At 39.7% G+C, this 27,230-nt stretch overlaps 1 protein-coding gene across 1 annotated transcript in view; it reads right to left on the bottom strand.

The window, feature by feature from the left end:
* LOC308653193 (uncharacterized protein) overlaps positions 1-27,230 on the bottom strand; it is a 223,399-nt gene that overhangs the window by 176,280 nt on the left and 19,889 nt on the right. Inside the window, exon 2 of the mRNA XM_081301776.1 lies at positions 19,145-19,386. The gene's annotated coding sequence lies outside the window, so the exon portion shown is untranslated. The remainder of the gene's footprint in view (positions 1-19,144; positions 19,387-27,230) is intronic.

Below are 27,230 nucleotides of genomic sequence, written 5' to 3' on the forward strand. Positions count from 1 at the left end.
TTAAGGATGGGAGAACTAAGGCCCAGAAAGAGCAAGCAACTTAGCCAAGTTCACATAGCAAATTGCTGACACACCTGGCACCCAAAGTCCTGTAGAACTATCAGGCAATGCTCTTACATGGCACCGTGCACTCCCACATTTTCACTTGCATTTCCACAGCAGTTTGTCTCCCCATTCTGATACCATATACAACAGTAATACTCAATCCTTGATTGAGATATAACATGTTCTAGAAAGGTGTCAAGGGCCACTTCAAAGTGTGCACTGATAAGCTCATGAAATGGCTATATTTGTCTGTATTCTGTTACTATAATAAAATACCTAAGTCCAGGTTACTTTATAAACAAAAGACGTTTATTTATCTCATAGTCCTGGAGACTCAAGGGCATAGTGCCAGCATTTCCTCAGCTCTCGTAGCAGGTAGAATGGGAGTGGTGGAAGCTCCTGTGAGAGGGGAGAGATCACATGGTCAGGCAGCAAGCCAGAAAGATTGGGGGATCAGACTCAGTCTTTTATAATAAGCACACTCACAAGAACTAGCTCAAGATCCTAAGAGAACTACTTCAATCCCTCCCAAGGTCAGTGCCCCCAGTGAACTAAGAACCTCCCTCCCACTTGCAGGTCCTACTCCCTGGATAGTGGCACACCGAGGACCTAACCTCCAAAACAAGCCCTTTAGAGACAAGCCACATCCTCACCATGGCACCCACCACCCTTCTTCAGTGCACATTGCTGAGTCTCTCTCCAACTAGGTGTCTCATTATTAAACACCAACACAACCTCACACAGAGGTTTCTAGGGGCAGATTCTGCCAACAACTCGAGATTCTGCAAATTGTCTTCTGACCGCTGAAGAGGAAGGAATGAGAGACAGTGATGAGGGGAGGAGACAGACCTTGAGATTTCAACTTGGACCCTTGACCCTTGACATGCACAGAATCACAGTTCTCCCTCCTAACCTTCAGGAAAGAAAGCCCATCCTTTAGCCACTGAAATAACATGACTAAGACCAGGAAGACACTCATCATTGTGAACTTTTATATAAGTAATAATTTTCCAGTGGGAATTGAACTCTCCTTATCTCTCTGCTATTTTTAAATGCTAATTACTTCTGATTTTGTTTACGTAGGTGGGGCTAAAAAAGAACTTTTGCTTTGTAACCATTGAACTTAATGCATCTGTTTTTGGACACTGGTGATTTATTTTTGCACACATGCTCCAAATTGGTGCTAATTACTTTAAAGGATTGGAGTTTCTATTCCAAGGGGGATGACGACAGAACGTCAATTTGCAGTCTCTGAGCATAATGTCCCAATTATCAATGCATTCCAGACCAGAATGGACTTGGCACCTTCTTGAAGGGATTTGGCTCCGCTTTTATCAGCCAGTCCCTGGTCGTAGCTTCATTAAAACTTGCTTTCTAGTAACTTGTGGTGTGCCTATACATTTCTGTCTTTTAAGCCATTTAGCGTTCTACCAATATTCCAGATACCTACCTTTCAATTTCTAGGTCAAATTCTCTTCCCTCAGAGACCTCTTTGATCTCTTTGGCTGAAGATAATTTTACTTCCTATGAAAGTTCTAGAGCATTGTGCTGATTCCTCCCCCACCAAGTAATTTCAACTTTCATCAATATGTTATAATCACTTATTCACGTTCTCACTTTTCTACAACGTAAGCCCCTTAGTGACAATACCTTATCTGAGTTATCTTTGTCTTTACTGCACCCTGAATCCTCTCCCAGTGCCCTATGCATGATAAGTGTTTTATATGCTGATTTTTTTTAAAGAGAGAGAGAGAGAATTTTTAATATTTATTTTTTAGTTTTCGGCAAACACAACATCTTTGTTTTTATGTGGTGCTGAGGATCAAACCCGGGCTGCACACATGCCAGGCAAGCGCGCTACTGCTTGAGCCACACCTCCAGCCCTTATATGTTGATTTAATTGACAATTTTCTCTAAATATCCCATGTGTTTTAGAAAGATTTTAAGGTTAAGTTTGAATAAATATTTATGGAACAAAGGAATTACTATAGGTGTTCCTTGTTTTATAACCCTTCACCTTATGGTGCTTCTCAGATCTTGCGTTGCTTACAAATTAGAAATTTGCGGTACCCTGCACTGAACATATCTATCAGCACCATGTGTCCAAGAGTACATTCTCACTTTGTGTCTCTGTCACCTTCTGGTGATTCTCTCAATATATCAAACTTGTTCATAGTTATTATATATGTTATGGTGACCTGTGACCAGCAATCTTTGATGTTGCTATTGTAAATATTTGCAGTGCCATAAACTGCACCCATAAAAGTGCAGACTTAATTGATAAATGTGTGTGTCCCAACTGCCACTAACTGGCTGTACCTCCCTCCCCCAGCTTCTTGAGCTGCCCCTTTTCCTAAAACTCAACAATATTTATATTAGGCCAATGAGTAGCCTTAAAATGGCCCATAAGTGTTGAAGTGAAAGGGAAGAGTTGCATAGGTCTCACCTTAAATTTAAAAAATCACAAATGATTATGCTTAGAAGGAAGACCTGTCAAAGCCAAGATGGACCCAAAGCTGGGCTGCTTATGCCAGTTAGACAAGTTGTAAAGGCAAAGGAAAGTTTTTGAAGGAAATAAAAGTGTCACCCCAGGAAACACATGAATGATAATAGAGTGAAACAGACTCATTGCTGATTTGAAGAAAGTTTTAGTGGTTTGGATGGAAAATCAACAGCCACCACATTCCATTAAGCCAAAGCCTAATCCAGAGCAAGGCCCCCACTCTCCTCAATTCCATGAAGGCTGAGAGAGGCGAGAAGTTGCAGAAGAAATGTATGAAGCTAGCAGAGGTTGGTTCATGAGGTTTAAGGAAACAAACTCTCCACAGCGTGAAGGTGAGGGGCAAGCAGCAAGTGCTGACTTGGAAGCTGAGCTGAGAGAATTGAGGAAGGGGATTGCTGAAGTCCAGCCTTACGTTGGACTTCCATAGCTAGAGAAGAGAAGGCAGTGCCTGGCTTTGAAGCTTCAAAGGATAGGCTTACCTCCTTGATAGGGGCTAGTGCAGCTGGGGATGTAATGTTAAAGCCAATGCTCAGTCACTGAAAATCCTAGAACCCTTAAGAATTAGAGTAAAGCTACTTTGCCTATGCTCTATAAATAGAACAATAAAGATAAATAAGGACATTTGTTTATAGTATATAACTATTTGAAATCTGCTGTTGAGAACTATTGCTCAGAAGGAAAAATAAAAAGGATTCCTTTCAAAATATTACTACTCATTGACAATTCACCCAGTTACCCAAGAGCTCTGTTGGTGATGTACAGGGAGATTAATGTTTTTTTCATGCCTGCTAACACAATATCCATTCTGTAGCCCAAGGAGTAATTCTGACTTTCAAGCCTTATTATTTAAGATATACATTTCATAAGACTATATAGCTACAAAAGCTATAGGCACCTCTGATGCAGCTGGATAAATTAATGGAAAATATTCTAGAAAGGATTTCCCAATAGGGAGCCTACATCATGGGAACAAATTTTTACTCCTCACCCTTCAGATAGAGCCCTAATATCCAGAGTATACAAAGAACTCAAAAAATTAGACAATAAGATAACAAACTACCCAATCAACAAATGGGCCAAGGACCTGAACAGACACTTCTCAGAGGAGGACACACAATCAATCAACAAGTACATGAAAAAAATGCTCACCATCTCTAGCAGTCAGAGAAATGCAAATCAAAACCACCCTAAGATACCATCTCACTCCAGTAAGATTGGCAGCCATTATGAAGTCAAACAACAACAAGTGCTGGCGAGGATGTGGGGAAAAGGGTACTCTTGTACATTGCTGGTGGGACTGCAAACTGGTGTGGCCAATTTGGAAAGCAGTATGGAGATTCCTGGGAAAGCTGGGAATGGAACCACCATTTGACCCAGCTATTGCCCTTCTCGGACTATTCCCTGAAGACCTTAAAAGAGCATGCTACAGGGATACTGCCACATCGATGTTTATAGTAGCACAATTCACAATTGCTAGACTGTGGAACCAACCCAGATGCCCTTCAATAGATGAATGGATAAAAAAAAATGTGGCATTTATACACCATGGAGTATTACACAGCACTAAAAAATGGCAAAATCATGGAATTTGCAGGGAAATGGATGGCACTAGAGCAGATTATGCTTAGTGAAGCTAGCCAATCCCTAAAAAACAAATACCAAATGTCTTCTTTGATCTAATGAGAGCAACTAAGAACAGAGCAGGGAGGAAGAGCAGGAAGAAAAGATTAACATTAAACAGAGACATGAGGTGGAAGGGAAAGGGAGAGAAAAGGGAAATTGCATAGAAATGGAGGGAGACCCTCATTGTTATACAAAATTACATATAAGAGGTTGTGAGGGGAATGGGAAAATAAACAAGGAGAGAAATTAATTACAGTAGATGGGGTAGAGAGAGAAGATGGGAGGGTAGGGGAGGGGGGATAGTTGAGGATAGGAAAGGTAGCAGAATACAACAGTTACTAATATGGCATTATGTAAAAATGTGGATGTGTAACGGATATGATTCTGCAATCTGTATTTGGGATAAAAATGGGAGTTCATAACCCACTTGAATCTAATGTATGAAATATGATATGTCATGAGCTTTGTAATGTTTTGAACAACCAATAAAAATAAATAAATAAATAAATAAATAAATAAATAAGGATTTCCCATTCTTGATTCCACTAAGAACATTTGTGATGCTTAGGAGGTGGGAAAAAATAAATAAATAAATAAACATTAACTGGAATTTGGAAAAAGTCCATTCCATTCCTGTCTGTGGATGGATTTGAGTAGTTTGGGACTTCACAGAAGGAAGTAACTGCAGGTGTGGTAGAAATGGCAGGAGGATGCAAATTAGAAGTGGAGCCTGAAGGTGTGATTGAAATGCTGTGATCTCATAATAATAATAAAAACACTTTTAACAGGCACGGAATTGCTTCATATGGATGAGCAGAAAAAAAGGGCGAAGATGCTGTGAACATTGTTGAAACGTGCTATGAACAACATCGCACGCTGTAGGGAAATCTTTTATGAAAGGAAGAATCACTTGATTTTATCTTATTTTCAGAAATTGCCACAGGTGATGGATGAGCAGTCATCAATATCAAGGCAAGACCCTCCACCAGCAAAATAGTTATGATTTACAAGGGCGCAGATGATCATTAGCATTTTTTACTAGTAAAGTATTTTTAACTAAGGTATGTACATTTTTAGACGTGACATAATGATGATGTGCTATTGTACAGTTAATAGATTATAGTACAAAGTAAACATAATTTTTATATGTCCTGGGAAACCAAAAACTCATGTGACTTGCTTTATTCCAATATTGATTTTATCGTGGTGGTCTGGAACCAAACCTGCACTATCTCTGTGGTATGCCTGTACATCTATACACACACAAATGAAGTCTGAAGTCTTTAATAAACTCATGAATCATATCCAGATAATAAAGAGCTTAGCAATCATAATTAGGAAGAGAGCATACATTGTGTTGTAGGGAATGACTGGGGGTAATGACAAAGGATTTAAAACTCTACCACCAAAGAAACCCAGATTTGTGATACAGTATTTGCTTATACAGATATTTAAATGAAAACCATCCTACCAGGTAGGAGGAGCAGTCTTCACTGGCTGTACAGAATGAATGTGTAGCACATATTGACCAAGGAGTCATGACCACAGAGGGAGAAGAATAGAATATTTTGTTCCTTTACCTTTCACTTATTTATCCAACGAATCCTTATTGGTAAGCTTCAAGATCAAATGCAATGCCAGTACTGTCAATACAAAAGAATATCCTAGGGTAGATGCCTAGGTTCAGGGTCCGCAAACTGTGACCAGTAGGCCAAACCTGGCGCACCAGGTGTTATTGTAAATAAAATTTTATCGGCACACGGCCATGCCAGTTCATTGACATATCATCTATGTCTGCTTTCTCTCTACAACCACAGAGCTGAGTAATTCTGACAGAGACTGTATGTCTTGAAAAGCCAAATATTTACCATCTGTCATCTGTCTCTTTATGGGAAAAGTCTGTTGACCTCCATTTAGACCCTGATTTAAAACTCACTGAAAAAAAAAAAAAAAACTGGAGACAGTGCCCTGTGAGATACAGATGGAGTTCCATGAGAAGACAACACATTCTTAGAAGGGCAAGGAAGTCCTATTTGACATGGGCCATGCGGGGCAGACCATGTATTTTTTGCTTGCTGTTGTGCCACAAATGCCTGTGATTGAGGAGTGGGTGTTCAGTCTATATTTGTTGAATTACATATTTGTAGTATTTCTCAAGTGAGAGTGAAAAGGTCATTAGAGTAATCTAGGAGAAGTGTGGATGGATAGGGAGAGCACTTACAATGACACTGAGGCAGGAGAGAGCCAGGTGCCACCAAGAGCAGAAGAAGCTCATGGGAGGGTGTATAGTATTTTGGAGCAGGGTTTGGGAGGAAGAATGAGATAAGGCTGGAAGATAGGTAGGAGCTAGGTCAGACAGGGCCGCTAAGTCTCATTATGGAGTCAGAACTTTATTCTGAATGTCATGGAGAGCCACTGTTAAGTTTTCAGCAGGACAATACAAGTTCAGAATATTGCTTTATAAATAACCACTTGAGCCCACACAGAGGCTCCAGCTGTAATCTCTGAGGAGGCTGAAGCAGGAGGACAGGCAAGTTGAAGGCTAACCTGGGCAACTCAATGAGACTATCTCTCAAAATTAAAAGGGTTGGGTATGTAGCTCAGTGATAGAGTATTTGCCTAGAATGCACAAGGCACTGTGTTCAATTCCCAGTACCACCAAAAGAGAAGGAAAGAGAAGGGAGAGAGAGAGAGAGAGAGAGAGAGAGAGAGAGAGAGAGAGAGAGAGAGAGAGAGAGAAAAGAGAAAAAGAGGGAGAGGGAGAAAGATGAATAGATAGACAGGAAGACCAACTGACCAACCACCTGGACTGCTTTGTGGAAAATCAACTTGAAGAAAGGCCAGGCTGGGGCAGGGGGCCCAGCTAAGAGTTGTGGTAGAAATCTAAGGGCCCACACTCAGGTAGTGAAATTTGAGAATAGGGAGTAGCAGACTGATTTTAGAGATATTTAGAAAGTAGAGTTAATAGGACTCAGTGATAAAGCCTTAGGGGATAGGTTTCAGAGCAAAGGAGCATTAAAAATGTCAAGATTCCAGCCTTTTGGGTAGAAGCTAGAGTCCTTCACTGACATGAGGATTACGAGAATAAAAGTGTTAGGAGATTTATGCAGACCTTATAGTCAGTAAACTTGCTAAATTTACATATAAACTGTTTTATTCATTAGTTCAGATTCTCTAGGTACACAAACACTTGATTGTAATCTTATGTCCTTTCCAAACCATAATTTTATCTGATAAAACTCAGAATTTTGCCTCCATTTCAGGAGAAAAATTAGTAATCTTACTTCCTTATAAAGCCATGTTATATTTCATTAAGTAATCATACTGTTTAAAACTGGGAAGCATTCATTTCGAAATCTAAAGAAAACTCAGACTGCTATCATATTTTCTTTTGAATTCTTTTATAGAATTTGTTTGTAAAAGCCAACTGCATCCATGGGAGAGCCTGAGAGCCTTCAATTATAGATGTAATACTTAATATAAGAATATGAATAGCTGTTTACTTTTATCAATTTACTAAGTTGTATTTGCCTAAGAACATATTCATATTATCTATATTCTCATGACTATTAGCAATAAACCTTCAAATTAAAATGATAAAAAAAAAACGTTAGGAGAGGGGAAAATACTTGAGGCATGTAGAATTCAGGGTTCTGTATAGTATATCTAGGAGGAGCTTAAATATATGGATTTAAAATTCAGGTAAATAATCCAGTTTAAAGATCCCAAACTGGGCATTATCAGAATCCAGAGAATGAATTAAAGCCATAGGAATAGATAACATTTCCTAGAGAGAGAGAGAGAGAGAGAGAGAGAGAGAGAGAGAGAGACAGACATTACTAGAGAATTAAAAGAAAGAAAGGGTCAAAGAAGAAAATTAAAAACAGAGGAATGCCAACATTGATAGAAGATTAGAGCTCAAGCAGCCTTTAAAGAGAATGAGGAAGAGCATCTAGGAACATAGGAAGAAAACCATTAGACGTGAGTACAACAGAATCAAGGGGTATGAACTGATCAAAGTCAGGTGTATCGGCTGGGAAAGAAATGTCTAGCATAATGAAGACTAAAGCAGAGGAAGATGCAGGACACATTGACTTTCATTGACACGTTGAGTTTCACTACGGCGGCTCTGGTAGAATAGTGAGAGTAAAAGTGAGAAGCAGAGAACCAAAGCCTGCATGGGAGTGGGGCGGGGGATGTGGAGAGAGGGGCAGGCGGTCTATAAAGGTAGGTAGGCCACTTGCCAGAGACAGGAAGAGGCTGCATTTTTTCCTTTCTTTTTTCCTCTCTCAAGTTAGGAGAGATCTCATTATTCTTAAACACTCACCTGGGAGCAAACAATATTTTCATTTAAATAAAACCCCCAAGAAAAGAAGTTGTCTTCTGCAAAGGACTTCACAAGTTTTGTCTTTTTTAGAAAAAAAAAAATAATAATTTCAGTAACCCAAACTGTTCTCTTTTTCTGCTTGGTTTCCAAGAAGCTTAGAATCAAATTCAGTTCCCCCTTGATGACTGGTAGGATTCACTGCCACTTCCTTCACCTGCTTTCTGTTCTGTTTTATATCCACATCTTATTTTTAAATAATAATTACCAGGAGCAGTTTACAAGGACTTTCTCACTTGATAGCTCACAGCATCCATCCTCCGTCCGGTTGTGTGACAGATGTGACAGACAATGGTGAGTAAGACAATACAGGTATTGCTCTAGCCGTCTAGTGAAGGAGACTGGCATTAGCTGAGACGGAGGAGACCAGCACTTTAGAGCTACTCTACTAACCCTAGTCTCTCTAAAGTTTAGTTTTGTTTGTTTTAATGTAAGCAAGAAAAAAATCTCTAACTTGTTTCAGGCATTATAATTTGGGGTCTCCGTTAGAAAAACTGAACCTGTAACCTAACTGACTTAACATGGTACAGAACTCTGATACTTACAGGGCATAGGATGCGAGTGAATTTGACATGATCATGACCTCAGGGAGCCCAGACCAGGGCAAAAGATGGCAAGTATACAAACTTCTATAATGCAAGGAAAAAGGTGCCGGAGGCGCTAAGGCAGACAGATGGTCAGCCACACAGACTTACAGGAGGGAATCATTATTATAAATGAGGTCATATTTGAGCTCAACCTTCAAAGATGGCTAAAATTTTGACATGAAATGAGTAACAAAGCATTTCAGGCAGAGGGAATTCTGCTTTTCGTTCAGATTTTAGATTCCATTCATTCTGAAAATGTGATCCTTTGGAAAGTCTCTAGGCCGTTTTCCCTCTCTATAATAGGACAAATTAATATTGTGAAACTATGACAAAAATGTTTCAAACATTTAAGAGAATCAATTGTTTCCCAAGTCACTGATCCCCCCATTTACAAAGAGGCCCTTGATTTGCCATTTCAAAGCATTTCGGTGGATTAATTAAAGCATTCCTCCCAGCACTTCCCTAAGCAGTGTTTTGTGGGTTTATTTGGAATTCCTAAAAGCGCATGGACACCAAAACAGCATTTCTTCAAAAATGTATCTATTATGCAATCTCTGCACTAATGCAAACAGGTCTCTCTTCCAATTGGTTTTCCTTGAACTAAGAAATAATGTCTTCTGTTTCTTTCTTGCTTGCTTCACAGTGCCCAGTGCCCACCAGAGCAGACAGTGAGCATGGCAGACGCTCTCAGTAAGTATATATTTGCTTGAATAAGAATAGAAGACTTTTTCACATTTTTATTTGACAGTAATTGTACATATATATGGAGCGCAATGTGACATTCCCATGCATGTACACAATGTTTAATGATCTTACCAGGGTAATTGGCATATCCATCACCTCCAACATTTGTCATTTCTTTGGGTTGGGAATATTTTAAAAATCCTCTCTTCTACCTATTTTGAAATATACAAATGTCGTCAGCCATAGTTACTCTACTGTGCTATGGAACATTAGAAGCTCTATTCCTCCTGTCTAACTGCATGATTAGAATCACAGAATTTAAGACTGTGGAGAAGGATGCTGGGATCGTGGGGCCGGATAGGCCTGCATAAAGGTGCCTTCACAGGTGGGAAGGATGTGAATGAATCCTTGAGACTCCCCATCAGTCCTGGCAAGGGAGCCCCAACCTCCTCATCCCTTCACTTCACAGGTGAGAAGTGAAGGCTTGAAGGAAAATGGCCTTGGTGATGGTGACAAGGCTACTGGGTTCTAGAGCTGGGTCTAGCTCTCCAGTGCCTTTCCCAGGGAGTCGATCCTTGTTTTCACTCTTTTTTCTTAAGAGTCAGGTTATAAATATGAATGAATCCTATGCATCTTTTGACATTCAAATTTCTATTGTGCTCCTGCCTCAGAAACTAAATGCATGAGAAAATATAAAGTAACAGGAACAAAGCCACCTTTTGAAATTCCAAGACCTGAGAACCAAATCCTTTTAATGAAGGAACAAAGGCTTTAAGGTCTTGGGGTTCTCCTGAGCCATCCGAACTACCGGATGCTGTCTACTTATCTTTTCCCTCTTTAGGGAGCAAGGGGATACAAGCCCCAGCAGAGTCCCATTGGAAGAGCAGTTAATGCAGAATTACAGTTCCAATGAGCTGTGGAAGGCCGGAGGGAGGGGACAGTGAGCAAGATGGGGAGCCCAGGTTGGCATGGATGGGGTCCATTCTTATTTGGTGGTAACTGGATGGAGAAGACAGGGTTCTTAATGCCAGCAACTCTACATGTTAGACTTGAAACTCTTTAGTGCATAAGAAACAAAGTTCATTTGTGAGAAAACCTTTTGACAAAGGAAGCAAAATGCTGAACTGAGAATCAAGCTCTGGTGGGAACTCAGTAATTTTCCTGGAACTTGAGCAGTTACCTCCCTTCTAGGCCTCAGTTTCTCCATCTACAAAGTGGCATCTCTTCCAAGCCTAGCAACCTATGCCTCTTTGTAATGTTAAGATGATAACATTGATGTTTCTGAGAGATTGTTAACCTTTTTGATTGTAATGTACTCTACCAGCAATTTGCATAGAGTCCTTAGGTTCTCCCTTCCTTGCTTCTTTTAACATTTAGGAATTGGATAAATTATTCAGCTCATACATGATTCGAATCACATAATAACTAAGAGTAGTGATATAAAATGTTACTTTATTTTCCACAGTGAAAGAAAACACTGCCTAGATGCCGTCAAAGGTGGTATTTATTTGTACTACCCTAGAGAGGTAGAAATGGTCACATAAGTTTAAATAGTTTAAATTTTCTTGAACTTACTCTCTCACAGTTCAGGGATTTAAAAGTTATCACTAGGGCTGGGGTTGTAGCTCAATGGCAGAGTGCTTGCCTCGCACACATGAGGCACTGGTTTCGATCCTCAGCACCACATAAAAATAAATAAACAAAGATATTGTGTCCACGTATAACTAAAAAAACATTTTAAAAAAGTTATCCCTAAACTTGGCCCAGTTTATTTGGGCCCAACAGGGTAGACTATTATGGGTCAAACACAGTTGTTTTAGTCTTCAACTCTGAAGAGCCTATTAAACCATTTCCCTTCTCCCCATTATACCTCATTTCCCCCCCAAGTCTATTCTCCCCAGAGCAGCCATGGTCGTTCTTTTAAAATTTGTAGATCATGTGACACCTCTGCTCATCATCTTCCCCGTGACTCCCCAGTTCACCCAGACTCACAGCCACAGTCCCATCCAGGCCCTCCCTGGCCTGACAGGTTCTCTTGCTGACATTTGGGCCTCATTTCACATTCAGCTCCAGTCACCCTGGTCTCCTTGCTGTTCTCAGGACACCCAAGCATACTCCCATGACAAGCCTTTTTTCAAATGATGTTCTCTCTCTGGAACACTCTTCACCCAGATGGCCACAGGTGCACTCCATCTTCACATCTAAGGAGCACACTCTTGGTCCCCATGGCTATCTATCTCCCTTCCCCTAATGTATTCTCTCTCTCTCTCGTTTTTTTTTTTTTTTTTCTTTTTGGACACATACCTTTATTTTATTTATTTATTTTATTTATTTATTTTTAATGTGGTGCTGAGGATCGAACCCAGAACCTCACATGTGCTAGGTGAGTGCTCTATGGCTGAGCCCCAGTCCCAGCCCCCACCCCCCAATGCATTCTTAGGCACAGAATGTACAACCCATGTTATGTTCTTCTTTTGTTTCCTTCCACGAAAATATGACTTCAATAAGCTCTGAGATTCTATCTCTTTCCTTCATTCAACTCTTCCATCTCTAGTGCTTAAAAGTATGTGGCAGAAAGTAAGCACTTATATACTATGTGAAAGAATATTCACAGTGAGCTACTATTCTCTTATGCTGATTTCTATGGAGTTCTAGTTTTTGTTCAATTAAAAAAATTAACTGACCAAATTTTTAAATATGATTATTATACCTTTGTCAGGGTATGCATATGCTCTCTGATGGGATAATTCCAATTAGGATAAAAACATTTTTTTCCTCCAATGTTAAATCAATCCATAAAAAAAAAAATCAATAGGTCCTCTAAAATCATCACCAAGCATGGCAAATTTCAAAGCATTCCTGAAGGGTCAGCAGAGTGGTCAATTAGACAGTGTCCAAAAGACCTGAGGGCCCAGAAGTCCTGGCTTGTCACCCCTTTATGGGACTATATCTAACAAGGTATACAACTCAGGTGACCAAAGTTCTCCTGCTGAGTAACTTACACAATTTCACAGGCAGAGGTGTTATGTAACCATGTCATCCAAAACAGTGACTATATTGATGTGAAGATTTTTCTTTAGATTGCAAGGCCATCATAACATATTATCTTAATTTTATGAGTGTTGCATTATCAGATGGCTTGGGCTTGGGCAGGTATCATTCCTGTTTAGCTGGCTGAGACATCAGGAGGTATCAGAAATGTACAAAGTAAGAACTCTGGGAACTGGGCCCAAGGCCTCAGTAAATTTCAAATCCATGCTCAACCACTCTGCACTGGTGAGCTTAAGCAAGCCACTTAACTTCCCCAGACCACAATCTTCTGTTCTGCAAAACATGAGTCACAAACAATTCCTGCTTAACCACCTTGTGGCATAAAAATGTGTGAGAGTTTTTCAAAGCATAGAAGACCCCATGCAAATTGCTCAATAAGTAACTAAAAGCCATTATCCAGGTCCTTAGACTGATTCCTGAAAGGATTAGTGGTCTTGTCTGGCAGACAGTCTCACTTGTGTCTTCTCATCACCAAGAGAATGAAACCAGAGAAGAGAGAAATCCAGTTTTATGACATCCAATTTTAGAAGATATTCTTGGGGATTTCTTCACTAATCCAACCACATGTCAACTGAGAACCTACTATGGTCAAGATATTGAACCTCTGATTCTGAGGGGGAGAACTAGGCCTGAATGTTATCCAGGTCTTGTTCTCAAAGTGCCTGTAAAAGAGTGGGAAAGACCCATCACCACCACACACTGAACCCTAATATGACAGAGAGGGGGATAGGAAAAAGAAAGGGCAAGGACCAAGAATGTGGTCAATTCACATGGCCTTCGACAGTCATTTCAAGCGTCTGCCTGAGTCAAGACAGGATACTACTTAATTCAGGGGCTTTGCCATACGACAATGAGTTCCTTCTTCCGTTTTTTCCCTGAATCTTCTCTTCTTCTACCTCCTCCTCTTTTATCTCCTCTTGCTTTTTCTCTATTTTCTCTCTGCTTTGATGAGAGTTCTGCTGTCTATCACTGAGATATTTTCACTCTTAAAGGAAGAGCACAATTGGGAATCTTATGATGCAACACATTTTCTTATTGAATTACAAGATGATCAAGAGTTACTGGTAGAGCCAACTCTTGCCTGATTCAGATGACATTTTAATCCAGTTTATTGTGCGACAAAGGATGTAGGATGGAATCGAGGGAAGAATGATATTTATTTCCTAAGGTATGAATATAACTGAGGAAAAATAGTTGTTTAGTTACAAAATATAAAGTACTAAGTATTTCAAATTAATTATCATTTATAAACCAAAATAGACATACCCACAATTCCAAGGCAAAGAAAAGCTTGGTTCCCTGGAACTTTCAATGCACTATCAAGACTGAAAGGAAACTAGATATCAGATTCCCTGATATCACTTATTTTCAGATGATAAACTGAAGTCTGGAGAGGAGAGAGATATGACATCATGTTGTATTAATGATAATGAACAACAATAAATCTAGAACTCAGATCTCCTGATTCTCATTTTATTCTTTTCCACACTCCATGGGCTAGTCCCCAGATCCAATAGTCCAGGCAGCCACAGACTCAAATTATTTCTACAAGCCCTCCTTTCTCTTTATCTTGGATTTTTCCCTCTTCGGGCATTCACCCTCCCCCAACACACACTGAGTCACAGTTGGCTGTGACAGCCAAGTCTCCCTAGCCTCAGGGTCATCAAAGCCAGACTTGTATATAGCCCAGTACACCCAAGTGCCCAATGCTCTATATTCCTGCCCTCACAGGAAGTTCTGTCTCTTTTAATCTTTACAAAAATCAGTGAGGTGTTAACTGTTTTATCTTAAAGACTGGTCATCTTAAGCTCAGAGGACTGTGTTATTTGCCCCCAGGTCACAGAGTTAGAAAGCAGTAAGGCCAAGATTTAAACCAGATCAGTCTAGTATCAGAACAGGTAATTGCCTTATTGCCCTTATAGCATAGCCCCGAACCTTGGGAAAGGATCCTGGTGGTTTAAATTAATCCCAAGGAGTAATTGACTCCTAGCTCTTCTACTGGGGGAGATGCACAGTGATCCTGAACATTTCTGTAACCTTAACCACATTCTATATGGTGAGAACTAAGGCAAGTCACTACACTCCCCCTCAGATAAGATAAGTGATGAAGCCTCCCTAACAGAGTTGTGAAAATTTAACAGAGTTGTGAAAATTAAGGATTAGGACAGATAAGGTTTGAGCATAAACCAGGTTATCCATGAAGGATTATATAAAGGATTCAAGAAACAAGTGATGTTTTCCTTAATCCAAATGTTAATCAACGATAGCTGACATTATTTTGTTGCATGCTGTTTGAAATGCTTTTTTTTTTTTAGAAAGAGAGAGAGAATTTTAATATTTATTTTTTAGTTATTGGCGGACACAACATCTTTGTTTGTATGTGGTGCTGAGAATCGAACCCTGGCTGCATGCGTGCCAGGCGAGCGCGCTACCGCTTGAGCCACATCCCCAGCCCCTTGAAATGCTTTGATTAAATGTGTAGTCTATATATAATAAATGCTGACTAATAAAATTGAATTTTTATACCTGACCTCTTACCAAAAAAAAAAAAAAAGTTGATTTCCAGCTTATAATGTCATCACACCATTCCTTTAACCTATAAAAAAAAAAATCACTGTTGCCATCTTCACAAACATTTGTTGAGCACATGAGGGACTGGGATGAGTATTCTATTACCGGGTATCTTATTTGATTTTCTAAGGGATAGGCACTATTGTTATCTCCATTTCATAGAGGCAGAAACTCAAACCCAAGGTGTCTGAGTACCTTCACTAAAGCCGTATGACTGTGAAGTTTAAAGATCAGTTTTTAGAAGTATATATGATATATTTGATATTGCCTTATACCATCTATGTCAAAATAAAACTTTCAAAAGTTCTTGAGGGCCTTGCAATCAAGATATTCAATTGAAGCCAGGCACGGTGGCACAGGCCTGTAAGCCCAGCAGCCTGGGAGGCTGAGACAGAAGAACCACGAGTTCAAATCCAGCTTCAGCAACAGCAAGACTGCTAAGCAACTTAGTGATACCCTGACTCTAAATAAAATACAAAACAGGGCTGGGGATGTGGCTCAGTGGTCTAGTGCCCCTGAGTTCAATCCCCAGTACCAAAAAAAAAAAAAAAAAGAAAGAAAGAAAAAAAAGATACTCAATTGTTTTTATTTAGATATTGTGCTGCTGTTACTAAAGTACATGAGAAGAACAAGTTAGAGGACAGAAGGTTTGTTTGGGGTTCCAGTCCATAGAAGGCCGACTCCATTGCTTTGGGCCCAAGATGAGAGCATCACAGGGGTCAGGGCCAGCAGAGGAAAGCTGCTCCCCTCATGTCAGGGTCAAGAAGGGGAGAGGGAGGGGAGAGAAAGGAGTCTCAGGGAAGATGCACCCTACCAGGGCATGTTTCCAGCGACCCCTTTGTCCAGCCATGCCTCACCTTCTACCTTTACCACCCAGTCAGTCCATTCAAACTAGGATGGATTAACGAGGTCATAGCTCTAACAATCCAGTCACTTTACCTCTGAACATTACTACGTTAACACAGGAGTTTGGGGGGACACCTCATATCTAGCACAAAAGAACAGAGGCAAAATGTTAAAAGTTAACTAAGGAGCTTGAGTGTGTGTGTGTGTGTGTGTGTGTGTGTGTGTGTGTGTGTGTGTGAAAGGGGATGGAGAGCAAGTAGGAATGTATAAGCAAATCTAAACTAAAGAACACCCCTGGAATGGATGACAAAGGTAGCTCTGTCCTTCATCAAGACACACTTGCATGATTACTAATTGAATTATTTTACGAAAATGACTGATCGCTTATTGTGTGCAAGGATATATGTTCCAGATTTAGGCCATACAGAACACATAGTTGCGTAGCCTTTCTCTTAGACCTCACAAGCTGGATAAATTGTTAGACTAAATATACTTAAATTATTCCATGTAAATAATTTACACTTAAGTAAATTGCCTCTGAGGTGTGCTCAAAAGTTGTTTCTTATCCAAACTGCCCTTTTATGTAACTACTTAAGGAAAGGAATAAAGAAGAACATGCAGTTGGGGGAAATATGAGAATAGGATTTGGAGCAGAAGATGAATTACTTAAAGTGATCAGAACTTTGGGACACAGGATACTTTTCTCTTCAGTGAAACTTTGAGCTCTTCACAAAAAAATCCAATGTCCTAAAAGCTAAATAAAGCAAACTGGGCCTCCAATTCCCCAAGGTTCAGATTAAGAGTCCAACTCTTCTGTGGAGGACAGGAGGAATGAGAGACTGGATTCCCATTATAAATAACCCCAGAGTTTAGTCAATAACAATTTCTTTTGAAGCCCTTTAAGAAACCTGGGATAAAGCCAGAAGAAAGGTACCCAATAGGCTAAGCCAGGAAAGTAAGAAAATATCTACAGCTGATTTCATTTTGCATAGCACTTAACTGCTGCAAAGGTGAGTGACCAGGGGTGGCAGAAGCAACCCCAAGCTGGAGGGCCCTTTTATAAAAAGTCTCTGCTCTGGCACTCGGGTTACATGGCTTTAACATCCCTCTTGTAGCATGCTTGCATCCCCTGAACCCCAGAAAACAGAAAGACTCTTGGGATCAGAAACCATGAAAGTCACATCCCAGTCTAGCAATACCAGTGACCACAGATGAGTCATCTAACCTCACCATGTGAGTTTAAAATGGATTTTATCTCCAGCAGGTCATCTTCTTACTTAGTCACTCAAGTGATAGGTGTCAATGCACATTGGGAGGTGATCAAGTTTCCAAAGCATGAAAGAATAAGTCACTTAAAAATTTAAAAGGTGAGTGCTCATTCAGATGTCCTCAGACTTCCACAGTTGAGAATAAAAATGAAGCTAGTGAATGAAACACATAAATCTACAGAAGCACCCCTCGTCCACATAGAATGGTACCAAAACTCTCTGCCTAGATTTCAAAGTATTCCCCAAGATATAGTCAATTCCTTTCCCTAGGATTGTCTCAGTCCATCCCTTTATGTATCTTGTTTATTTGTCACATTAATTGTCCAGTGATTCAGGAGTTTAGAATATGGTATTTATAACTGAGCTATTTCCATTTCCGGAAATCTCCCTCCCCTGAGTGGCTGTATGTCCAAACCTGCTCAAGTATAACCTCCTCAGAAAAGGAGGCTTCCCTGATTTCCCCTAGTGCAGGCCAGCTCTATCTTAATTGGAGCCCCCTGGCATTTTTATTTGTATCTCATGTTTTACATTTTTTTTCTGGTTCTGGGTATTGAACCCAGGGCCTCCCCATGTTAGGCAAATGCTCCCTCACTGAGCTACACCCCTATCTCCTGTACCTAATATTTTAACAATTGATCTTTTCATAAGTTTATTGTTTAAGAGCAAGATGATATCTGATTTCTCTTTGTTTCACTTACCAAGCAGTGGATAACTCTCCAGCTAATTAATAACATTTAGTGAGTCCTTTACACGTGAAATCTCCTCTCGTTTACGCCTCACAGCTAACTCGGGATATGGATGCTGATATTTTCCTCATTTAGCAGATAAGGAAACAGGGGCTCAGAGAAATCAAGAAAGTTGCCTAAGTTCATAGCTATAAAGTGGTGAAGTCAAATTGGGAGCCAGGGATTTCCAGTCAAAATCCTTGATTCTTAAAATCCTTGCCTCCACTTACTGCATGCATTCAGCATAGGTATTGCTCAATAAATATTTATTAACTGAATAAATGAACAAATGGATGAATGAAGAAAGTGTGAGTCTTCAAGTATGAATGTTCATGCTTCATTCATAGAACCTCATGTCCCCTTCCAGTGGATATTTGCTGAGTTAATGACTGAAGGAATTGGTACTAGAGCAGATGTCTGGGAAACTGTTGAGTCCAGACAGCCCTCAAAGGCGAGTCATTCACTCACTCTTGCAATTCTTATGAAGAGTTTGCTATGTCCCCGACAGATGACATGGGAATAAAAAACAAATCAGACACGAATCCTGTTCTTTGGGAATCTTACATTTTGGGTAAGCTGAAAATTGACCAGACTGTTTTTCAAGTCTAGGAAGGAGTAGTTGTTGTTGGCAGAGGAAAGATTATTCAAGCTCAGGGAACGACCAACAGAACAATCAGAGGTGACCAGTAAGGAAGCCAGATTCTGAGCATGAATAAGCTTCCCCTTAGAGAGGAAATGGTGCTGAAGATCACGAAGAATAGCTAGATGATTCACCCATCAAAATAGGAAGCTCTGTCTGGTAAAGAAGATGATGGCAGTGAGGTGGCAGAAACCACAAATATCCTGCTCAAACACTTTCCAAGAGTGGACATCACTCTTCCTCTGAGGCTACTGTCTGTGGATGAGTGATCTATCTGCTGGCCAGGACTGATGAGAGGCAGTGGAACATTGTGTTAGGATTCCCCAGGCCCTGGAGTCTCTGCCTCTCTCCGGAACAAAGGCTTCCTCCTGTAGCAGCTGTACAAACTTAGGCATTCCTCAAAGCAGAGACAACACCAGTTCCTCTTCCACTCAGTTGTGAAAACCAAGGAGTCAATACCTGTAAAGTGCATAGAAGGTGCTTGGCTCATAGTAAACACTCATTAAAATTAACTTTTATTGTGCTTCTATCTGAATCTAGTTGTTTCTATAGCTGAACCAAAGTATCCCAGTGAATTTTAGAAGGAAGCTAAATTCTGAAGAGGATGCTAAAGTGAGCATGAAATAAAGGTATAAATCATGTGTCTTATAACAACTTTATTGACAAGATGACAGTTCTCCATCGGTTCAGAGACTGGCTTCTCTGAACTGTCATATGTAATTGTCCTCTGCAGCAGGATGCCAGTGGACCATTATGTTCTATATTTATGAACTTTCACCCCAGACTTAGAGGGTAGCAATAGACTTATTCTGCTACCTTATACAATCCCATTTTCTTTTACTTACCAGACATCTTTGGAACTATCAGAACCCATGATCTATTTTCAATATATAAAACATTACTCTAACCTCAAAAGCAGATATTTCTTTATCAAGACAAATACTCATTAATCCATGTTCAAAACAGATTTAAAACATCAATGTGTATATTTAAAGTATATGCATTAAAAAAACTAATTTGTATGTGAAGATTTCTAGGCAAATGCTAGACCTAGCTCTGTTGCAAAAAAAAAAAAAAAAAAGTTCTGATTTTAAATTCTGCAGGTTGTCTTCTAATACAAATATGTTTTAGTACAAACAGTTTTCAAAGTTGTGACTGGTGAATAAATATTTTCATAATATTATTATTTCTATCTATTTATTTATGGTTACATATAATACATTCCATCTCACCACCAGATGCTAGGGTCGTAGTTTCCCTTATTTTCTATGAGATGCATTAAATATGAAAAATACTAATTAAATTAAATATAGGAATTACTTGAATATTAAATATAGGAGTTGCTTCCTAAATTGATGAGATAATCAAATTAATAGTCAAGACGTTTTTTAAAAATTTCAAGTCTATTCCATTTCAGCAATGGCCATGTAAAATGTTTGGGGATTGTTGGTGAATAGGGTATAAAGTGGATTGACAGAGTATAGAGAAAATGAAGTAGCATATTAGTAGAGGGCTTGCCTAGCATGCCCTAGGTTAAATCTCCAGTATCAGGGAGTGGGGTCAGATGGTGGTGAAGTGAAAAAGGTTATGGTGGTAAAAACAGCACAAGTTTTAGAGCCAGGAAGACTGAGCTCCAAATCTTAGCTCTGCCACATTGGCTGTTTGTCTTCTGAGACTGAGCTCATTCACCTGAAAAACAGGTGAATAACATAACAACACCAACCTTACAGAGTCATTGAAAAGATAAGAGCTAATAATAAATGGGAATTGTTCAGAACAAAGTAAATGTTCAGTAACTAGCAGTTCTTATAATGGAAATAATTTCGATAATATTTGTATGCAGATAAAATTAGACAATATGTGTGTTATTTGTAGTGTATTAATGTTTTAAAAGGCATTTAGCAATCTATACTTCATGAGGGTGTCACCTGGAGAATCAAGAGAGACTGGCTCATTTCTCTAGTCTATAAAATTGCTATAGTTTCTGCTCTAAAGCACATTAGCAAGACCATAACACCCTGCACACAGACAACATCTTATCCTTGATAATTAAAGATTAGAGCACTGCCGTAGAAGTTGGGAGACAAATTTTAGTTCTGGCTTCATTTCAAAAGGACTCTGTGACCTTGAATCAACTGCCTCCCTTTTCTGAGCCTCAGTTTCCTACTTTTAAGATGAGGAAATCAGATACCACTTCTGAGAAACTCCCCGTTCTAAAACTGTGCTAGGAATGTAATTCTATGATTTTCTGACTTAGACTCAGGTTCATGACAACAGAGAAGAAGAGACTCACTACACATGATTGAAGTGCTGGGAGATGTTGGCTGCCCATTTTATGTCCAAAAAGATGTGATATTGGCCTGATTTTCCCATGATCCTTTAAAGATGAAAATTAAAGCAAGTTAGATCTAGCTCCTTTCTCTATGACCAAAGAAGTCTTTTCACACCATCCTTTATCATCAGTACCTACACCTGTCATTTGTAAATATTCCTGGCAGTTTACTGTATGACTAAAGATTTGCATATGGGTTGGGATTATAGTTATGGATCCTATTTGCATCCACTGAAGTCACCAACCCCACAGAGCCCCACTTGTTATTGATAAATACCATCTTGTGATGAATCCTTACCTACAATTGGTCCAGTAAAAAAAAAAAAAAAGTCCAAATTTAAACTGTCCAATTTCAAAATATGGCCAAACATGGAATGGCCCACATTGGGAGGTGGACATTTCTCTGTTTTAGCAATATCTAAAACAATTGAATGGATACTTCAGTAGGGGTATTATGTTGGAAATTCAAATATGGAATAAACTATTTCCTTCTGAACCCAACAATTTTATGGTTCTCTGGTTATACTCTTACCAGGCCAACACTAGGAGTGTTTTATATTTAGATTTTCAATATTTAGGTTTTATATTTCGAATTTTTTTTAAAAAAGTTGTTCAACTTTTTGAAGAGAGAGAAACCAACTCTGAATAAGTTCTGAGTCTTTTAGTTCTAATGACACAAATATTCCAGGATTCTGAGCCATGAGGTTCCAGATAATGCAATTTGATGACATATAGATGGCAACATTGTGGAACAAAAAGTTTAGTAGAGGCAACTGACATGCCCAAACCTGGGCTTGGCACACAGGAGAGGGCAGGATCACCTTACTGGTATTTTCTGTGGTACCTGACAATTATCTGCATGCTCCCTTCTCCCTGGATCCTCTGAGAATCCCTGCATCCTCCTTGGTTTGTGCCCAGTGCAATGGCTGGGCACAAACAATGCAGCTCACTGGATTGTTCTATAGTGTAATCAAGTCCTCTTGGCATGTTGCCTGGCCCAACTCAGAAGTATAAAGGTTACACTTCCTTAAAATGCAGTATTTCCCGACAGAACCTGCATCAATCCACTGATTAGTATTATCATGCCTGCACTGCTCAAGATTCAACACTGGGTAATGCTCTCTGACTTTGTCTTATACAAGAATGGTCTTTCTTTGGTCCAGCTGGAAATCAATGACTTGAAAGGAGATGCACAGGTGTGTGTAAGAGGCAACCGTGAGAACATCGTGTCAAATTGCCATAGCCATACAAAAGGCAGTATTTGCAGCATCTTTCTGTATCTGGTAAGGCTGTTGGTTCTTGGTTGGACTGTGGGTGTGGAGAATGACTCAGGAATTAAAGAATGGCATGGTAAAGGACCTACTGAAGAGGTTCCCTTCCCTAACTCTATGTCCCCTTTATTTTCCTGATTCCTACCCACTTAGCCTGGATTTGTGTTAATTTGCTGGTCAGATGAAGGAGTAGCACAGTCCAACACTGGTGGGCAGGCAAATGAATCTGTATATATCCAGAAGGGTTCAGAATCTTTACAGTTCTTTCCTGGATTTAGGCTGAACCCAGCCTACGGACAAGATGCCCATCCCTAGAAGGATTGTACCTGAAAGGCCAGGTCTATGCTTGTTAATGCAGGGCAGGGTGCTCTAGTGTTTTCTCAGGAACCACAAATGGGTGGTAACCTTCATAGTCAGAGAGCTGGGCTCATGTTTCTGCTCCTGCCTGCTCCTGTCTGAGTTTGCTGTGACTTTCTCTGTTTAAAGAAATTATTTGATTTTAAACTAAAGTCTTATTAGCCGTCATCCTTCCAAAGAATACAACTCTCTTTCTACCCTCTTGTATCTTTCTTTTGGTTGCTTAGGCTGTGATATATGATCAAGTAGGGGACTTGAATGATCACCAGAAAAGCCCAAACATAGGGTCTTTAGATCAGTTGATGAAAAAAGAGAAGTGATACTGACCATTGGTGGAGTGGTAACATCAAAGAGGATCCTGCGATCTGCTCCCTACAGTGTGGCTGGGACTTTCTATTCCAAGAGGAGGATTCAATAACAAAGCTTTCCAGGAAAAGAATGGCTTTTATTTAGTTATTTAGTTCCTCACACCTTTATTACCCAAGCCATTCAAAATATAAGCACTGAATACCTGGAGACTAATTTCATTCTGGGAAGAAGCCTAATGTCATTGAGAATTAATATTAGAATTATAATCACTAAAATAATGACATTGAGGTTATATTCACTCTATTGACTGCCAAATAATACAGTTGGATTTGAAAACAAGAATGAATATTGCCCCAGTATTTTAGGGAGAAAATCAGAGCCAGAAAGGGTCATACAACTGACAGATGACAGCATCAAAATATAGTCTTCCTTTTTCTGACTTAGCATGTTTTTCTGTATTTTGTTGCCTCTTCCAATGCAATAATCTTTTAGAAGTCTTAAAAGATTCTAGATTTGGACCCCAGAGCGACTAAAAGGCCTAAGAAAAAATAGGGTGTTGTCAAGGTCTCATTTTCATCCTCCTGCTGACTGCTCTGAAAATTCACTGGCCCACAATTATTGGAATTAATGCCCATAATAAAATCCTGTATATCAAAACCATACTCTTTTTGATATTTCTTGGCTCGTTACTTGTCTTAGCTGAGTGGCCAGCTATGTGTAAGCTTGACTGGTAAGAAGGTTGTCTGGAAGCAATGACCAGTTCTGAGATTTCTGTTGAGATCCAGGGAGCAACTTTAGACAAGCACCTGTCTGTTACCAGTGAGAGTGACAAGAGATAGTACGTTCATCCAACCTGCCCAGTCACCTGACACACTCTACAGTTTGAACGCTAGACTATTATTAGAAGAGTAGACCTGAATTGCCTCTGGAATCCTGGGAAGAAAAATGATGGTTGGTGATCAGAATGCTGCTGTGGGCACTCCAGGGTCTTGAAGAAAACAAATCAACGTAGAGTGCCTGCCTATGAGAGAAGCTTCCCAGTTCCTGCCAAATAAAACTGACATAAATGGCCGCTTCTCCCCTTCCCTCCTCTCTTGATCATTATTTGAATCATAAAATCAGCCAAGAGTGTGAACTTAGAGAGAGAAGGTGTGGTATGGATACACTCTGATGGGAGTGTCAAGTCCCAAGTTCTGTCCAGGTTCTGTGTGGTCTTGGTAGGTGACCTGCCTTTGTGGACATCTGAATCCCCACTTACCAAATGAGGAGTTGGACAACAGGGCCTTTGACATTTCTGGGCCTGATATTCTCCAATTTCATCAGCCTTATCTCTTCCCCATAATTAACTTTAAAATTGTAATGCCTTAAATACATTATCTTGAATTAGGGGGCCGGGACTGTAGCTCAGAGGTAGAGTGCCTGCCTCACAGGTATGAGGCACTGGGTTCAATCCTCAGTACCACATAAAAATAAAAAAATAATAAAATAATAATAATAATAATAATAATAATAATAATAATATCATGTCCGTCTACAACTAAAAATATTTTTAAAAAAGAAGTATTAGGAATGAGGTGTGAAATAAAGTAACAATAAATATTAACAAATAATTTCTTTTTTAAAGACCTGTACAAAATTAAAAAGTAAATGAAAATAAAAATAAAACCTCTCACTATCTCATCTTTCAGAGATGTCCATTAGGAACATTTTGGTGAGTTTTATTCTGTTGTTTTGTGTTTATGTGTGTGTGTGTGTGTACGTATGTACACACACATATAAGCACACACACACATACACACACATATATATATGCACACATATGTATATGTTTATTAATAGTTTTTGTTGGTATTTTAAAGGATTTGGGGGACTTACTACATTCCTTTGACTTTATATCAGTTGTGTAAGATCTAATTCCTGTAAGTCCCTAATTCCATATCACTTCTGGTCCTGCTTTCCTAATGGAGCATCTGATACAGAGCATTGCTGAATATATTAGACCTATCAGGCCTGAGATTTGGTATTGGCCTCTTCACTTTTCTTCCAGGAAAGGATTTTGAAACACTGGACAGTGTTTTTCAAAACAGCTCCAGGGTTTTAAAAACAAAAACAAACAAAAAAAAAACCTTCATCCCTTTACTATAATATTTAACATTTATTGAACATGTACTATACATGTCAGACATCATGCTAAGTGATTTACATGTTTAATATTATTTAATCCTAACTTCCTGGGGGTTCATATATCCTTGTTCCCATTTGCAGATGAGGAACCTAGGGTTTAGGGAAATTACTTGAGCCAAAGTCACTAGCTAATAAATGGCAAAATCTTGACTCAAACACAGGCAGTTTGGTTCCAGAGTCCACACGCTGGACTCAAAGTTAAATCGCTCACTAACATGCCAGGCGAAAGAGTCCTATGCTGTTGGCTGGAGGGCAGGGTCCTAGGGTGATGGCTTACACTGTGGAAGTATGTGAGCTTGTGAGTCCCACTGAGGACTCACAGGAGATGTACAGTAGTTTTAAAGTCAAATGGGCCTGAGCTCCCGTGCTAGCCATGTGACCCTGGACATGCCACTTTCCTGTCTGAGCACCAAAGCTCTCATCTGAAAGGTGAGGGAATAATCCTATGATGAGGATTATGGTGAGGAACAGGATTGGCAATAGTGGAAGCATCTGGCATGTTTCCAGGCATGTGGCAAATGCTCATACATTACTTGGTTCTGAATCCAAGCAGAACACTTCCAAGTTGAGATCTAGTTTTTAGCCTTGAATGAAAGACATTTGATATTGTGATTGAAAATGAGCTACTTTGGCCTTTGGAGGCCCAGGCCCTCATCTTTTCCAGGAGGTGCTTGAACTAGACAATCTCTACCAGCCTGTCTAGAATTCTAGGTCTTCAGATGATCTTAAGAGGAAGAAACATGGTGGATAGCATTTTTCTTCTGAGGTCCATCTGAAAGAAGGCTGAGTCTTCAGAAAACAGTGTGTTCCTCCCTTGGCCCTTCTACCTTGTGGAGATCTCGACAAGATCTAAGACCTTGGAACTTTCCAAAGTGATTAAGGTCTGACAAAAGTCCCAAATATTTCTTGGAAGGGGTGAGGTTGTGTCTTTGCCTCCCAGGACACTGTTGCTTTTGTTAGCCCTTCTAGGAAAGGAAGGGAAACAGCTTTATGAGTTTCTCAACGATAAAGAAAAACAACTCCTTTGCTTCACTCCAAAGAACACAGTGGGAAAGTGATAAACCAGGATGATTTCTTGGGTCCCTTACCTTCTATCATTTTATGATTCAGCTGTAAGATGACAAGTTAATTAGGTTTAAGTGAAGGGCTCCTAGAAACTGAGCACTGTGGAGAGCAGGGAGGGGGCACAGCTCCCACTCTAAAGATACTTGCCTCTTGTCTGCTTCTGTCACAGGAATGTAAACCACTATTGATGAGGGATCACAAGTTTCCACAGGATTTCCCAGAAGGCATAATGGAGGGTTTCTCCTATTCTCATGGCCACTCCTCATTCCTTTTGACTAGTGTTTCCTCCTCTCCCAAACCTCTAGCAAGGAGAGTCCTTGGGCTCAGTCACTGGGCCTTTTCTTGTTCTGGGTTCACTCTCTTAGGGATCTTACTCAGTGTTACAGTTTTAATAAAATGCTATGTCCAACTCCTAAATTTATATCTCCAACTTAGACTTCTCTTATGAAATATGTACATTCAAATCGGAGTTCCCGATATTCCCCTTACTCTTTCAAATCCACTCCACGTGAAGCCTTTCCTTTCTTAGTAAATAGTGCTTACTACATTTGTTACTGTTTGCTCAGGCCCAAGAACTTGGAGCTGTACTGGACTCCTGTTTCTTTATGACTTGTGTCCAACCTATCAGTAATTTTAGCTTCCTCCTTGTAAATCTATACAGAAGTTGAGCAGCCCTCATTATTTCCTAACCCAAGTCACCATCATCTCTTTCCAGGATTATTATAATAGCTTCCTCAATGGTCTCTGTGTTTCTACCTTGCTCATCTCAATGCAACAGCCAAAAG

This window comes from Spermophilus citellus (assembly GCF_964194105.1).
Source record: "Spermophilus citellus genome assembly, chromosome: 7".
Classification (NCBI taxonomy): Eukaryota; Metazoa; Chordata; class Mammalia; order Rodentia; family Sciuridae; genus Spermophilus; species Spermophilus citellus.